The following is a 15,539-nucleotide window of genomic DNA, read 5'->3' as shown; positions in this document are numbered from 1 at the left end:
CCGTAAGATCGGGTCAGAGCAGAATGTGGCCCCTATGTAGGAGCGAAAAGTTTTCAACACACGATAACACTTTTCGAAATTTCTGACTTTTTAATTGCTTGGGCTCCGCCACATGGTTGTACCATGTGGCTAACATCACACGTGTGTACGTGCTGAATTTATTATTATTATTATTATATTTACAATTATAAAATTGCCTTGTGTAAATTACATATAGTTGTTGTATAATTGGGTATTACAGCAACTAAACAAAAACAGAGAAGAAAGGGTTGTAATAGACTTGTCAAGCACACATGACACGACTCATAATATCCTTTACAAAATTGTGCTGGTGTTTTAATGACTCAAATCTATCTATCTTCTAATAATCTAATTCCATATTCATTACACCAAGAATTTAAAACAAAATCCCACACTTGGATTTTCAGTAAATGTAAAATGGAATGCTTTTTCTATAATTTTGTGATCAGACCATCTTAGTTAATGAAAGCAAATTGCATCTTTGCTTGCATAGTTGTACAAGTAGGGAGTTTAATTCTACCGGCTTATTCAACTTAGTTTTTATTTTTGTAAGAAGCTTATTCAACTTAGTTACTTCAATGAATAAGGTGCAATAGTCTATCATCCTCTAGTCGCTCAACCGAGTCAACATCTTAGTTAGTAGGGTGTACAAACAAGATCGTTATTAATCGCTAACTGGATAACTGCATAACCACAACCGGATAACCGCCTAAGCCAGTTACAATTACCGATTATAAGAATTGAGAAAAGCAATTAATAACCGGGTAACAAGTATTTGGTTTATAATTTATAGAGGTAATTACATTTTCCCCTCATCAACTACAATGCATTGTCACTTTGCTCTATGAATTAAAAAACCCTACTGATCGATCCTATTAAACTATTATTTTGTGCCCAAAACTCCCTTCCATCAGTCAAAGGCATTAACTCAGACGGTTAACCCGTCACGTGTGCCCCACATGCCATCTTGAAATTTTCAATCTCACATTTTTCTCATCAACTACAACGCATTGTCACTTTGTCCTCATCAACTAAAACACATTGTCATTTCAAGATGGCATGTGGGGCGCACATGATGGGTTGATCATCTAAGTTAACACCTTTGACTAACGGAATGGGGGTTTTGGGCACAAAATGGTAGTTTGATAGGGTCGGGTAGTAGAGTTATCACTTCATGGGGGTAAAGTGACAATGCGTTATAATTGATGGGGGAAAAGGTAATTACCCATAATTTATATATATTAAAAATAATTTTATTAATATATCAAATGTTCTTTGCTCAACTTTTTGATATTTGACAAATAGTTACATAGTGGTGGGGTTATGTGGAGATGGGTCATGATCTCCCAAATTTTTGATATTTTTATACTTTTAATAATTTAATGATATTCAAAAATCATCTCTATAAAAAAAAAAATCCAAAATCTATTAAATTCTTGTTATACATCATTGATGTAAGCATAGTCATAGAAAATAACTAAGGAGATTAACCTACTAAACTATATATAATACAATTGATTTAAAACTCTTCTTAAGGAAATCAAAATTTAATGTAATAAATTATGAACGTATATTTTTTTATTGAAAGTATAAAAATATCATTAAATTTAATCAAATATCAAAGTATAAAAATATCAAAAAAAAATAAAATAGTGCAACAACTTATGGCTAAAAAAAAATCGTATTTTGAATTTTTATGAAAAATTGTTACCAGTTTATAACCGGCCTTCAAGAATTGCATAACCGGCACAGCGGTTGCAGTTATTTTAAAATGACCCTAAACCGGTTGCCATTGCGATTAGGAGAGAATAATCGTAACCACAATCGATTGTACACCCCTACTAGTTGGCATGCAATTAATGTTGTTGTAAGCGTAACCACCACATGTGGATGGTTATGCTGGTCATAATAACCCTTTAGGATAAATTACGTTCCACTCACAATGGGCCACATTTCAAGTCTATATAAAATAATATGGACATACCTCATATTCTTCGGCTCTTTTTCCTATTATTGTACGCCATAGGCATAAGTACATTAGGATTTTCAATTATGAAAACATAATAAATTTCATGAATAATTACAGTGAATAGTAATGCATTTTTTTTTTTGTTTATATGTCTGCATAAGGGGAAGGAAAGGGGAAGAAGGATTCGAATTAGTAACATCTGTTTCATGAGGCGTAGTCTCCAACTGATTAAGCTACCCCTTGGAGACATTTTTAATCTATCATTTTTCAAAATATTAGGTCTTACGACATATGTGTACATAAATCATGTATGTCAAAAAAATGTACAATTTACATTGATGAAAATACTAATGTTCAACAAATAAATTGTTTTGGCGTTCTCATAGGCGATTTACTTATCTCGTATGCTAATATCCAAGTTTGGACATCTTAAATAGTAAAGCTCCTTACTCTTCAAATTTCATACATGTTAGGTTTTAGATATAAGTTCATTTGTGTGATCAAAACAAGGGTTTAGTGTTTTGGTGTACAAAGTTAGGCTTAGAAATATGAAGTTTTGAACTACCGTCCGATATTGTCTTGACAAGATGCGTGATAAAAGACTTCAAGAGACTACCTAAGAGCACCGTCAAGAAGATCATCAGCAAGTTGTCAAACACTGCTCAGTTTTCACAGTTTTATAACGAAGTGCCCTAAAGGCTTCTTAAATGTGCATTTACAAGTCCTAAGACTATGCGATTTTCTGCACTATGTTGAAGTGTTTTTCACTTGCAAAAGATAGGTTTTTCATCATTTCTTTTTATAAGGATGATGATAGTCTATTGTACGCTATGCCTAAGCCTTTAGAATATTTTGTAACGTTTCTTAGCTTCACCTTTTATTTTGTTCTAAGAGAGCCATTGTTAAGAGTTTCTATTGCCTTACCTCTTTTGGAGTTTTGTTTCAAACCACATACCTTCACCATTCATTCAACCATTCAAAGTTTATCGGTAGGTAGATAAGGAAATCATATATAGAAAATTAGTCAGTGAAGAGTTGTAGTTGATGAGGACAAGGAGGCAAGCAAGGAATTTATCTACATACATATAATCTTTGTAAGTTATAAGGGTTTATAAGTTTACTATGCATGTACTCTAAATTTTTTTATAGTGATTGATTTCCTGAGTTTGGTTACAGGGAGGTGAGTGAGGAGCTCTCTTGAGCATAGAGTCTTAGCGTTACAAGATTATAAGTGTCTTTGTCCTAATAATATTCTTGGTAATGGATTATTGGATTTGACTGCTCTAGAGAGATTTTTATTTTGAGTTGTCAAATGTTTTTCTCTTTGTCAACAAACTGTTATGTTGATGTGTTTGGTATTTTAATGATTGTGGTTTTTTTTTTATATAATTATTTATTGTAGTATTTTTTTAATTTATATTTATAACTGCTATAGTTATTTGCATTGTTTAGGATCAAAATTGTATTATTGTTTTTCATAAGCTTCCAAGTTTTTACCATTTACACATTCCTGGTGTGTCCTAAGGTGTTAAATGTATCTACTTTGGCGAGCCTCGATCATATTTAAGTCTTAGAAATTATAACTTTAATATAAAACCTCTAAGTTATCATATTTTCAAACAACATTAACGCACAAAATGAGTTGTGTGTGTGTGCAGTATAACATTGATCTTGACTTAACCACCACCTAATTATCCACATAATTACGTGTGGTTCAAAAAATCACCAATTTTTTTTCCATAAACAACCCATTTCCAAGCTTAGTCTACATCTAGCATGCTAAAAAACATATCAACGAAAGTAAACTCAAACAATATGAAATAAATATTAAAGTTTTGGATTTTACTCCTTAGTGGTGTGGATTCTCTTTCTTTAGCCTCAAAGCACCATAAAAATTGATCCTCCACTCTCTCTCTCTCTCTCGCTCCTACACATGCACTCTCACTTTCTCTCAATTATTTGCTGGTTCGACGAATAAACGAGTATTTTAGGGTTTTTGGGATTTTTAAAAATGAAAGCCCCGTGTTTTCCCAAGTTTTGGATCCATTATTTTGCATGTAGGTCTCACACCGATCGATCATTATTTCGTATTGATTTATCGGAAACTGTGGATAAGGCGTTGACATGGCATCAATCAATTACCCTTCAAGTGTTGACCAATTGGTCCACCGTCCACCTGAATTTTAGTATTTTTGGTTATTTATTAATACTTTTAATTATTATTTAGGTCCTTTCATACTATATAGATTTTATTGTTTGTTCCTCATTATTATAATATTAGTTTTATTTCTTTAAGAATATTCTTCACTTACAATTATTATTCCAATAAATAATATTTTTCCATTGATTATTAAAGTTGTTTGTGTTTTAGATTTTATTTGTATAAATTACTATGTGTTTTGTTTGAGGTATTACATCTCTCTCCCTTCTAAAAATTCCGTCTTCGAAATTTCGATTTCATTTTTTTAAAAATATTATAATATGTATCGCTAAACACAAATACAATTAGAAAACTCATAAATAAGTTAAGACTGTGAAAGTGTGTCCTTACACGACTGTAATGGGTTGTAAAATAAGACTCATCGCACAACTAAAATGATAAGATAATAAAAAAAAAAAACAATGTCTAGGTCACCAGCTATACAAATCCTATCCAACAAAATGTTGTGTCAAATGGTCACGTGGTGTGGTGTACTTGGCTACTAATTGTCGACATCTCCATCGTTCTCAGCATCAACATCCCTTGGCACCTTTCTTAAATGGAAATTTCATAGCTTCGCCACAACCATCTGGATCTCCTCTAAAAATATAACCCAAGACTCCAAATAACACTTAGAAGTGGGTTGAATAGGTCTATGCCAATATAATGTGAGATTTAAAATTAACAACCACACAAACATTAACCAAATATAATGAAAACAGTAAATCAATCAACACAAATAATTTGGTGACCATTTGGAAACCTTTTGACAAACTCTTCAAAAATAAACCACATTAATTACAAGACAGACAAACTCACAAAATCTTTGTAATGAACATCATACTCGTATCACTACAAGAAAGTTGCTCTTTAGCAGCGACCTTATCAGTGTCTACTTTTTAGTCAACCCTGATACTTGACCCTAATGCTAAAAACACGTTAGTATTAGCGTCCACTTTTTGGTTGACGCTAATACGTCAACACTAATATCTTGGCGGGAAATTATGTCGCACGGTGAGATAGGAAAACAATTAGCGATGATAATTAACTATTAGGATCGACAACTGTCGACACTAATAATAATCTATCAGTGTTGAAGTTAATGTCGACGCTGATGTGTTTTCTCAAGAACCATAGTACATCGACGCTAATGACCTATTATTAGCGTCAATTATGAAAATACACTAGACTCCCAAATACACCTAGTAGGGGGGTTGAATAGGTGTTTAACAAAATATGTGCGGAATTAAAATTCACATGCAACAATCAACATTCACCAAAATATATATAAAGCAATAAAGCATATGACGCAAGTATTTTGGTGACGAAAAGAAAAACCTTTTAGAAACCATTCTAAAAGTAAAACCTCTACAGGGCAGCCAAATCCAAGATCATCACTATCAGACAAATTATCAAGAGATTACAGACACGGGGACACTTACAACCCTTTGCAAGTCCTTCGCTCTGTAAAAATCAACAAGCCTCCAACTCGTCTTTCTAGCTCACAATCATTTTCAAGTGATTCTCCTTTACTGGACCCTTCCGATAGGCTTCTTCTTCTCCAGATTTGATTACACAATACAAATGATCAACAACAACACTTGCTGTTACAAAATAGCAATTACTCTAAAAGAGTTATGGCTCTATGGCACATGACAAAATCTCTCTTAGCATACAATGAAACAAACTCAAGCACTAAGGCTTCTCTCACAAGTTGAGCTGACACTCTCTGTAGTTTGCTTAAGAAAAACGAATGCCCAAGTCCCATTTTTATAGCTTCATGAGAAAAGGACAGGTCAGCATTAATTAAATGATATTTGCTGATGGGCATTCGAACGGTTAGACTAGGCGTCCGAACAGCTAGTGCTCCTCGTGCTGGAAGTGCTCAACAGAGCATCTTGAAGTGGGTGACAGGCTGGTAGTGGGTGTCAGGCTGTCAGTCAGAGGCCCATGTGCTGTCAGAAAGTGGGTGGCAGGCTATCTCCACTAAGACATGCTTTCTAAAAAGCAGATTCAAAATCTGTCACCACTACCGTTCGAACAGCCGACCTTAGCATTCGAACGGTCAGTGCTTCCACAACTGGAAGTGCTTTGACAGGCTATCCACTAACTCCTGCTGATTGGAAATCTTCATGCTTCCACTAATACCTGCGGAGTGGGAATCTTCACAAGCTCCCATACTTGCATGCTTCCACTAATTTCTGCTGAATGGAATCTGCCATGATTCTAGGCTGTCAAATGAAACCCTAGCACGGATCCAATGATTAAATAATCATATTACAAGTTCCTGTGACCCACCGTTCGAACGGCCTTGGAACGGTCAGCTCTGACTTCTAATGAACAGTACATATGCCTTGAATAGTGTCATGAACAGTGGCATTCGAACGGGTTGGAAACAGTCAACCCTGACCTCCCATGTTTTCTTCAGTGAATAGTAGCATTCGAACGGGGCAGCGAACGAGACTTCGAATGGGCAGTACTGTCTTCCTCTAAGTGTTACAAAAACTTCTAAAAACGAAGTAAACAACTTAAATATATTTAGTCACCGAAATTAACCAATCAAATACTTAAACAAAAATATCTAACAAATTAAAAATAGTTGATGCAAATAACATGTCATCAACATCCACTTTGGGTTGACGCTATTGACCCCTTATCAGAATAATTAAAATTAAAAAAATAAATCAAAATAAAAAAGTATCAGCGTTGACCAAAAAGTGGACGCTGACGACCAATTATCAAAAAGATCCCAATTCACCTTATAGAATTGCTGAGAGGTTATATAAAGACTTGATGAATCAATCTCAACACAGAAAATGTGTGATAGGGAAATGTTCTGATTAGATAGGATAATAGTTGAATTGGAATCCAATTCCATTTCATTAGGCTTATATTATTTAAAGTAGTATTGGTTTATTTAATATTAAGATTAGGTTATTAGAGTTAGAGTTTATTTGAATTTGAATATTAGAACTTTAGGTGTTATCACTTTAAGCTTTATCTACTTGTATTTCTATTTAAAGACTATTTGGTTATTAATGAGAATCAGATAATGAATTAGTCAAATTGTGGTCTTCTCCTACCCTGAGTGGAGTATTGTAGTGTTCTTTTACCTAAGTGAAGAGTTGTGGTTTCTCATACTTGAAAGGAGCTGTCAAATCCCATCTCACATCCCTACTCAACCTCGGGTACTTATCAATTGGTATCAGAGCAGTCGAATCCCCATTCAAAATCGCCCAAAACCACCACCAGTCTTCCACCATAGAGCCAACAATGTCTGCCAAAGTCCCCTTGAGTGCAGATCAACTGGAAGCAATTCGGGATGCACTTCTCGAGTTTAAGGATCAGATGATCAAGTGGATGAGTGAGTGTTTCAAGCAGTTCGGGCTTGACATCATTTTAGCACCTGGCAATCCACACCCAGCCCAGCGTCACTCCCCAAAAATCATTAGTATCAGAACACCTATACCAGCAACTCAAACCGGCACAAACCCAACAACCCCAAGGTTTCCCCGTCAACCACGAAAAAGCCAACCCAAATTCAACTAGACTGCAAGACGCCCCACCAAGTTGATACCTCAGCCTCATGCACTGCCGCACTCCAACATGCCCAGGCGTAGATCGCCGCACCATCACTTCCCCAAGCCGCCGATCTATCTAGTTTCACAGCTTCCGTACGCAGCTGGGCGAAGACGCTTAATTTTATGGTTTAGAAGGAGAGAAAAAAAAATGTCTTATTTTCTTTGTTTGGTTCAGAAAAAGAAAATGAAGAAGACAAAAATAAAAGGCAGTGGAGCACTTGGGATGGTCTTTCAACGTGCAACCGTAAAGTCACCTCTTAACGAAAGTTTGCTTGTGACTGCTATAGAAATAGATCTCTACTGATTTAGTTTAAATTTCTAATTATATCTAGTCAAACCTTGAGGACAAGGTCCTTTTAAGGGGATAGGAATGATAGGGAAATGTTATGATTACATAGGATAATAGTTGAATTGGAATCCAATTCCAATTCATTTGGATTAGATTATTTAAATTAGTATTAGTTTATTTAATCTTAGGGAAAATTACAGTTTACCCTCCCAAAGTTGATAGCGTTTTTCAATTCGAACATCAAAGTTTCAATTTTTGCAATCCACCCCCACAAAGTTCCAATTTTTTTCAATTCGACCAATATCATCCCAAAATTTCCATATTGCCCCTGATTTTTATTTTTTATGAAAACAAAAACAATTTTAGGGGTGCAAAAATGACTAGATGACCAAAGCCACCCTGAATTTTTTTTTTTTTATAAAAAAAAAAAAAAAAAAATAGGGGCAATATGGGAAGTTTTGGATAAAATTGGTCAAATTACAAAAATTTGAAACTTTGGGGGTGGATTGCAAAAATTGAAACTTTGATGTTCGAATTGAAAAACGCTCTCAACTTTGAGGGGGTAAACTGTAATTTTCTTTTAATCTTAAGATTAGGTTATTAGAATTATAGTTTATTTGAATTTGAATATTAGAATTTTAGGTGTTATTACTCTAAGCTTTATCTACTTATATTTCTATTTAAAGGCCATTTGGTTATTAATGAGAATCAGATAATAAATTAGTCAAATTGTGGTCTTCTACTACCTTGAATGAAGTATTGTGATGTTCTTCTACCACAATTTGACTAATTTATTATCTGATTCTCATTAATAACCAAATGGTCTTTAAATAGAAATATAAGTAGATAAAGCTTAAAGTAATAACACTTAAACTAAGTGAAGAGTTGTTGTATCTCTTACCCGAAAGAAGCTCTCAAATCCCCTCTCACATCCCTATCCAACCTCGGATGCTTATCAATGTGCTTGACAATTTCACTTCTGAACAAATTGCAAACAATCTACTGCAGTTGAAAGCCTCAATTGATGTTGTTCGAGTGCTTGCATTTCAAGGTGTTGCTTTTAGTCTTTTAAAGGTCAGGATGAAAGTGTGAGTTCAACCAATTGTGAAAATTTTCTTGAAATATTGGATATGGTGGTTTCATACAATGAAAAGATTGCTAAAGTAATAGTTGCAACTCCAAAAATTGCTTATTACACATCACCAATTATACAAAAGGAAATTTACATGTATTTTTCAATCAAAGTGAAGAAGACAATTCGTGAAGAAATTGGTGATGTAAAATTTTGCATAATTGTTGATGAAGCTCGTTATGAGTCATTGAAGGAGCAAATGGCTATAGTTTTAACATTTGTCGACAAAAATGGCTTTGAACGAGAATGTTTTTTTTATGCTTGTTCATGTTCTTGATACTATAGCATTAACCCTAAAAAATAGGATGTATTCTATATTGTATAATCATAAGGTAGACATTTAAAACATTCGAGGGCAGAGATATGATGGTGTAAGTAACATGCGAGGTGGGTGGAATGTGTTGCAATATTTAGTTTCAAATGATTGTCCATATGCCTACTACATTCATTGTTTCATACATCGTTTGCAGTTGACATTAGTCACGACATCAAAATAAGTTATTCCTGTTCATCAGTTTTTTGCTAAATTGAGTTCTATTGCTAATATTGTTGGTGTTTAATGCAATCGTAATGAACAATTGAGGGTTCCTCAAGCTGCTGAAATTGCTCATATGATTGAAATTAATGAGATTGAGACCGGAAGGAGACTTAATCAAATTGGTACTTTACAATGGGTTGGAGATAGTCGTTAGAGTTCTTAGTTGAGATCGATTTCTAGCTTGATCAAACTTTTCAATCCAACATATGATGTTATTCTTAAAATCAATGATGAGGGAACTACTACTTCTCAACGAGTAGAAGCAGACTCAGTTCATTAGGCAATGACTTCATTTGAATTTGTCTTCATTTTACATCTTTTGAAAGAAACTATGCCGATCATTGATTATCTATGTTAAGAATTGCAATCTAAATTTCAAGACATTTTAAATGCCATGCATCTTATTTCACCCACTAAAGCATATATCCAACAATATAAAGATAATAAATGGGATGCCTTACTTACTGATAAGCATCGAATATTGCATATTCAAGTCCCTTAACTCACATATTTTAATTCCTTAGTCTCGTTATATTACTAGTTTTTGTGTTGTTTTCATGTTTTTAGGTTTTTAGGGAAAATACAAGAAATTTCATTGATTTTAGGCTTAAAACATGACCTTTTGAGATGCTGGAGCCAATGGGCTTGAGCTCACTCAAAATGAGTTTGAGCGCAGGGTCTTTAGGCTCGAGTGCACCAATAATGGGCTTGAGCGCGCAAGTTAGTGTTGGGATAATGCCCATAATCTCAGTGATTTTATATCGATGTTGACTTTCAGATGTTTGTGATGAATAAAGGTTTTATTCACTGATAAAATTGTTTTTGGGCATATGAGATATAAAATTTCTTCACATGCTTATTATCATAAATGTTCATCATATTATATTGTGCATGTGAAAGCTCTCTGGATGACATTGAATATGGATATGGGTGTAAGTAACTTTGTTATCACACAAGGTCATAGTCCATAATCCTTGTATCTTTAAAATAGAATGTTCACAGTCGATATGGAACTGGGGCAATTCCATTTTGAGTAGGACTATTATACATCGAATCTTACTGATCTACCTTGATAAAGTGAAGCAGCGTCTCTGGGATTGATGTGTTAAGTGCTGAGACCCCAAGCCACTGAACAGGCCAAGGAGTTGTTTTTCAGTAAAATACTGTCCACAAGGAAAGACAATAACTCCTTAAAGACTACTTACAACTTTGATTATAAATCCTGAGGGAATTGTAGACTTAGATATTGTATGTAGGTTGCTTTGATGTGTCAATGACTGAGACTTATCATCGGTCAACAATGTCTCAATACATTGGGCAACTGCATGCAATATTGTAGGAAAGTTAGCAAACAAAGAGATAAGAAACGTCCCATTGTTTTAGGTTTTATGAATTTATTCTTAGAGACTCTGGCAAGAGCTTTTTGGTCAGCGCATTAAAATATATATATATATATATATATATATATATAACAGAGAGGAGACATTTATTCTTTCCGTCATAATAGAGCTGCTTTTTCATGAAGACGCGAAGAAGGTTTTCGTTCTCCTTTGGATGCTCGTTAAGACGAGAGGTACAGTTTCCATGGTATCTTGCTTTTCTTCCTTGATTTATCTTCATATTGCTTTTGGAAAAGTATTGGATGTGTTTACAGAAGTGTTCTACAATGTTCTGGCACCCAGACATCACTCAAACATCTCTTAGGCATCACTTGGAAGTGATTGGGTCACTTGGGAATGAAATTCCCATCACTTGGGCATCATAACGGGACATGTGACGAGAAAACAGTAAGTGACTGCCCAATTCCCGTCATAACAGAGAGAGCCGAATCCCGTTAGGACATGACTGGTTTCTATAGAATGTTTGAAGCTGTTTTTGACCTAGCAAGCGTCCGAATTTGAAGAAGCTCATTAGATACAAAGTTGTATATCAGGGAAAGAGTCGTTGAGTTGGCATCATTTGGAGCTCAGATGAAAAAGTTATGGTCAAGCTACTTTGATTGGTTTGGTTCCCCAAAATGACTTTTCAACTTTATGACAAGTTTGCCCTTCTCTTTGTATATAGAGAAAATGATGCTCATTTTGGGAAGTTTGGACCTCCAAGCACGAAAATCAGAAGGGAGACTCACTAGAGAAGGTTGATTACTTCTTTATGTTGATCCAAGAAGGATTGGGTTGGAAGCCATCGCTGTTTTCCCCTTCTTAATGGTTGTGAAGCTTTCTTTCATGCTTCACCATTGTTGTACCAAGTTGAGTTCCTAAGAAGTTTGAATCTTTCTACCACTTGGGTTGTTGATTGGCGCATTGCTTGTTCCTTTGTTCTTGATTGGCGTGTTGCCTTGTTCGATAGTGGGTTTTGTGACTGATGAGTGCCAAATTTTGCATATTTGAACCCCTTAATTTGCATATGTTAATTCTTTAGCATTTTTATTTGTTTGACATTGTGTTGTTTAGTTTTTTCAAGTGCCGAAGGAAAAATGCAACTAATTCCATTAATTCTGAGGCTTTAGCCGCTTTAGGGAGCATTGGCAGCAAATTTGGATCGAGCGATGATTCGCACCTAACAAGTCCTACTAAAAAGACTATATCTAAAGTTTCAGAATTCGGATTGGAGTGAGCTTTGCGGCATTAGAAAGCTAACTCAAATATCTACAAAGTCATGTTTCACAAGAGTTTGCTAATTTTGATGTTTACTAGGTCAAAAGAGCCTCTGTTCGTAAGCCATCCGAACGGTGAAAAGTCTCATCCAAACGGACCACTTATTAGACCTAGCCGCCATTTTTTAGGTTAAAACCCTAGAAAAACCCTAGAAAGCCCTATAAATAGACTGCTAAGCCTCAAGAAAAGTAGGCTGGAGACCAAGAACGAAATTTTCACACTAGTTCTCCCTTTAGATTAGTTTTTCCTTTATTTTCATAGTTATGTGTAGCTAATTTCTCAACTAAGGTTGAGGATGAAGCCTCACCAATGAAGAGCAACCATATTTTCATGTACGTTGATATTGTCTGATTTTATGGTTTTTAATATTTAAATTGTTCTACTTCAATTCAATTAGCATGATTATTGGATATCTTTTTTGATTTATGGATACATTTGATGATTTAAGATGGTTTCACTTAATTGATTGCTTGGGTTTTCTTTTATCAAAACATTAGATATTTATTGTATTTCGTTCTATGGATAAATTTGATGATTTGGTTTAAATCAGATATTTTTTGTGATTTACGGATACATTTGATGATTTAATTTAAATTGAATATCTTTTATGATTTGTGCAAAGAATGGATTCGAACGGATTCATTGAATGATTTAATTGATCTTTAAAGCATAGTAGAATATACATAAGATTTTTATTGTAAGAACTTCGGATGATATTGACGAACATGAAATATGTTGCTATGATTTGGTGAGTGTGGATTCCAAAACCTTAGTGCTTTCTTAGTTGATTAATTTTATCTTATTTAGTTTATGTTTTACTTTCTAAACCAAAGATCAAATTTGTTTCATAACTAGGTTAAGATTTAATTAGTTTAGATATAAATTTTGTTTTCATAAACACAATTCCCTGTGGGATTGACCTCGCACTTGCAACCCTTTATTGCAAACGATTTGTGCACTTGCGAGTAACTAAAGTTTTCACAACAGTGAGCTTGAAGAAATAAGTCTACTGAAGGGTCAGTAAAGAGATGCACTGCATGAAGATGGTCAAAATAGAGATAAGTTGGGAAGCTTGTTATTCTTACTAAGTCTAGATGTCATCTAGGGAGTGAGTATTGCCTAGTTTGTAACTTTGAATCTTCATATAATGATTTCTCGGGTTTGGCTGCCCTGGAGTGGTTTTTTCCTTTGAGGCACTCAAAGGGTTTTCTACTTTGTCAACAAATCTTGTGTTGTGGTTGTGTGAATGTACTTTATTGTTGTGTTGGTTTATTATTAAGCATAGCTATTTATTTTCCTTATATAAACTGCTTATGCATTTGTTTTGGTTATATAAATCGCTTATGTGTTTGATTTGGGGGTAGAACGTGATCCTCTTTGTTCTATCACATATTATCATGCAACTTTTAAAGAGAACAAGAACAAGGGTGAGTTGAAAACCTTTTGAAATCGCTCTTGGTTTTACAAGAAAATGGGCACAAGAACTTGTCATGGCATCTTTAAAACTTGTGACACAAATCCATAAACCTTTTTCGGCTTTCTATTGCAAATTTTAGCTGTATTGTCTCCTTTGTCCAACAATTTTTTCTTTCTGTTATTAATCATTGTTTAAAAGTGAAGAGAGCAAGATTCTCTTTCCCTTCATTGAAATATCCTCGATACCATTATAGAACGGTGTGTTTTGGGCTTACGTGTCAAGGGTAACAAATAGGATTATATTAAACGTCAGATGTCAACGTGTTTATCTAATTTGTCACTTCACAAAATAGTGCATATTGGATTAGATGGACAAACGTTAAAGTTGTGAGTTTTAATGTTACTCGCAAGTGCACGAGTCGTTTGCAATATAACTTTTGCAAGTACGAGGTCAAATCCATAGGGAATTGTGTCGTGAAAATAAATTTCTATCTAAATTAATCGTATTTTAACCTAGTTCCGAAAATGATGTGCTTTTTCTTGCAAAATTGTAAACTAAATTAAATTTAATAAATCAAATGATAAAAACACTAAGGTTTCAGAATTCACACTCACCAAATCAAAGCACACATTTTCATGTTTTGTTCATACATCCGACAAGCAACAAAACCCTATGCATTGTTCTATGTTTCATAAAAATACATATTGAAACATTTAATGAATCCATCCATGAAACAAATCACAAAGAATACCCAACTGAAATTAAAGCATCTAATGTATCCGTTTGATTTACGAATCACAATGGATATCCAATTTCAATTGAATGATTCGATGTATCCGTCGGATGAAACACACCGAATATCCAACGTTTACACAAATGAAGATCACAACATTCAATTAAAAGAGTTTAATCAAATAACTGAATTGAAATAAAACAACAATTATATTAAAAGTTGGAATTGTACGAACAATACAACGAGAACGTATTTGCTAATCAATGGTGAGGCTTCATCTTCAACCTTAGTTGAAGGTTTTAGGCTATGTTTGGCAAAGAAATGGACTTAGGAAGTTGACCAGTACTGTAGCAGAGTTTATTGATGTGAGAGAAAAAAATAAGAATGTTTTGTATAAAAAAGTGAAAAAAATTGTTTTATAGTGATTTTTTTATTTGAATAGTAATAAAAAGTGATTAATGTAATGTAAAAAGTAAGAATGTTGGTATTAATTTTTAGAGGAATTTTTTGGGTTTTTGGGTCTGGTTCGGCCCATTCTTTTGCCAAACACAGCCTTAGCCTCTCATGACTACAAAAATCATAATCTCCATAAAAGCATGGAAACTAAAAACTTACAAAGGGAATCAAGTTCAGAGCTACAAAATTTCAAAAAACGTGAAAAATACACTAAACGGCATCCCTTGGTGCATTCCCCTAGAAAAATATGGTATTTATAAGTTAATTTTAGGGTTTCGGCGCTTGCTGGTCAGACGAATGCGCTTGATCGCACTCAGGCATGTATCAGCTCTCCTGCGGTGCAGCGCTTGGGCATTGCTTGCTTGGGCATAGGTGGGAGTGTGCTCAAGCGTGCCCTTGCTGGACTCGAGTGCAGGTGCGCTCGAGCGTAGTGACGTGCGCTTGATCCCACTTCTAGAAATTCTCTTTTTCCAACTTTTTTGCAACTTTCACATTGAGACCGCAATTTTCTCTTAACAACCTGCAAAACACTAAGACACCAAAACT

This window comes from Corylus avellana, chromosome ca3, assembly GCF_901000735.1.
Source record: "Corylus avellana chromosome ca3, CavTom2PMs-1.0".
Taxonomy (NCBI): Eukaryota; Viridiplantae; Streptophyta; class Magnoliopsida; order Fagales; family Betulaceae; genus Corylus; species Corylus avellana.
Note: the sequence above shows the minus strand (reverse complement) of the source record.